Raw genomic sequence first — 2,735 nt, 5'->3', positions numbered from 1 at the left:
GGACGTCCACGGGATTGAAATTCGATTCCACTATCAATCAAAAGGTTTTCAAACGATTACAAACGAGACATGAATGGTCTCACAAAACCACCCTTAGGTGAATTCCATATAATCACAAATAAACAAGAGGAAAGACCTTACCAATAGATGAACAAAAATCTTCAAAACCAAAGTTGTAGAAGACCACAAATCTAAATCAAACTAGCATCAAATCAATGACACTAAGCTCCAAGAACAATCCCCACCGAAACCTGTAGCAGCCGTTTGTCTCATCCAAAAAAAACCATACCCGAAGCACTGTCTCCCCAAAAGTCAATTAGCTGCTGCCTCACTAATTTTTTTCTAAGGACTAAAACAATATATATATATATATATATATATATTATTGAATCTTGGGTTTTGTAATCAAACCCTAATTATTACTAAATTGAATTAATTTCTAAAAATTAGATATAATATATTAAAATATATAATACTTAAACCAAACCAAATAAAATTTTTTAACAAACCAATTGGGTTTCAAACTCCAATAAGGAGATATATCCCAACAAATCTTAAAAAGTGAACTGCTTGAATTATCGAAATGGGACATATAGTGGACTCTACGAACCACTCAAATTCTCTCATATTGAGATCTCAATATGAGAGAAACTCAACATTTTTTAAACTCAATAATTTAGCAATTAATTAGGATATTTAAGACAACATCTCTCTCTCATATTTTTCTTAATTATCAATCAATCATATTATTTCCACATCATTAAATCTAAAAAATAAGTTTAAAAATTAAAATTATATATCATTCTCCATCAATGATATAAATTTCAAGTAAGTTGCTATTACTTTGGGTACTTCTTTTAATTCTAGTTTGTTTAGGTCTTATTACTGATTTCCAAACTTCTTCATTCGTATCACCAAAACCATAGTTCTCTTTTCAGCTGCCATGGACCAAACGCCTCATGTAGCTTTTCTACCAATTCCAAGTATGGGCCATCTCATCCTTTTCATTGAATTTGCCAAGCAACTCGTCCAGAACCACCACTTCTCCGTCACCATCCTCATCCCCTTCGCCGAACAACCCACCAAAGCCCAAAAAACAGTCCTCAAAACTCTCCCCAAAACCATCCACCACATCTTCCTCCCACCTGTTAAATTACCCAATGACCCCCTCAGTGCTGGTTCCCAAATATTCGTCAAAGTCACACTCTCTCTCTCTCTCCTCTCTCAAACACACTTTAGCTTCCTTGTCCACTACGTGGTTGGTTTCTCTCATCCTCGATCCATTCGGCATCAATGCCATCAATGTAGCAAAGGAGTTGGGTGTCTCACCATACTTGTTCTTCCCTTCAGCAATCTCATCATTGTTTTGTCTTCATTTCCTGATGATCAATAAGACGGTTACGGGCAAGTACAGAGACCTACCTGGACCGATACAATTCCCTGGTTGTGTACCGGTTCACGGTAGAGATCTCCCGGACCCGTTCAAGACTGGCCAAACAAAGCATACAAAGGACTCATTGGGAATTTTAAGCAGTATGGTTTAGCCGAGGGCATAATTGTGAATACCTTCGTGGACATGGAAGAGGGAGCTATAGAAGCTTTGTTGGTGGACGAGCCAGGCAAGCCTCCAGTTTATACGATTGGACCGCTTATCCAAACTGGTTTGAGTGATGGGTCAGAACGGTCCAAGTGTTTGCAATAGTTAGATGATCAGTTAAGTGGGTCAGTAGTGTTTGTGTCATTCGGAAGTGGTGGGACTCTCTCTCATGACCAGCTCACTGAGTTAGCATTGAGTTTGGAACAGAGTGGCCAAAGATTTTTATGAGTTGTGAGAAGCCCTAGTGACAACGCTAGTGTTGCATTTTGCAATGCACATAACCAAAATGCCTTTTAGCTTCTTGCTAAAAGGGTTGTCGGAGAGGACACAAGGCCGAGGCCTAGTGGTGCCATCATGGGCACCAGAAATCGACGTTCTAAGCCACTGTGTTACCGGTGAATTTTTGACACTGTGTATGGAATTTGATTCTGGATACCACTATCCACGGTGTGAAAATTCACCGGAGAATGGAGGGACTCAAGGATGCTGCTGCACAGGTCTTACGTGGTGAAGGGTCTTGTACAAAATCACTATCTGAATTGGCATTCAAGTGGAAAAATCAATAGAACATTTGAGGCCAAATCAATCATTATTTTGTTCCAGTTCAGTTCACTGCATTTAGTTTTCATTATATTGACTAAATTGTACTGTGTAATATTGTTGGATTCTTACATATTCAAATAAAAAAATCTTTCATAGAACATGAAATGAATCTTAAATAAATTGCACCACGTTGTTTTTTTTATTTTTTTATTTTTTTTTTTATTTTTTTATGGTTGGTGTCGGGCCAGTTTATGCGCACGTCAAATATTTCAGAATTTACTTAAAGTGCATTCTTCCCGTGAATTGAGCAAATCTCGAGTAGAGTGGCAAGTGTGGTCCAAATGAGTTGATATCATCTAGTGAGAAAAATCTAAAGAGAGCATACCCTTAAACCCCAAACAACACCCATTAAGACAACATGTTATATCCATATGGTATATGGATCTGTTGTAACTCTATTAGCTAATTGATTAACTTGAAGGTGTAATTACCGATGATTCGTGTGGGTTCATAATCGTTTGAAAGGGCTTGTTAATCTAAAGTAATGGTTCGAAGTTGTACAGGGCCGGCCCTGAGATTTGTGGGGCCTAAGACG

The 2,735-nt window shown here is 38.0% G+C and overlaps 1 pseudogene; it reads left to right on the top strand.

Moving 5' to 3' along the window:
- Positions 1-926: 926 nt before the first annotated feature.
- On the top strand, positions 927-2,172 carry LOC114263743 (hydroquinone glucosyltransferase pseudogene; annotated as a pseudogene).
- The last annotated feature ends 563 nt before the right edge of the window (positions 2,173-2,735 follow it).

The sequence above is a fragment of the Camellia sinensis genome, chromosome 2, assembly GCF_055761805.1.
Source record: "Camellia sinensis isolate YWXY chromosome 2, ASM5576180v1, whole genome shotgun sequence".
NCBI lineage: Eukaryota > Viridiplantae > Streptophyta > Magnoliopsida > Ericales > Theaceae > Camellia > Camellia sinensis.
Note: the sequence above shows the minus strand (reverse complement) of the source record. Positions and strands in the feature narration are given on the sequence as shown.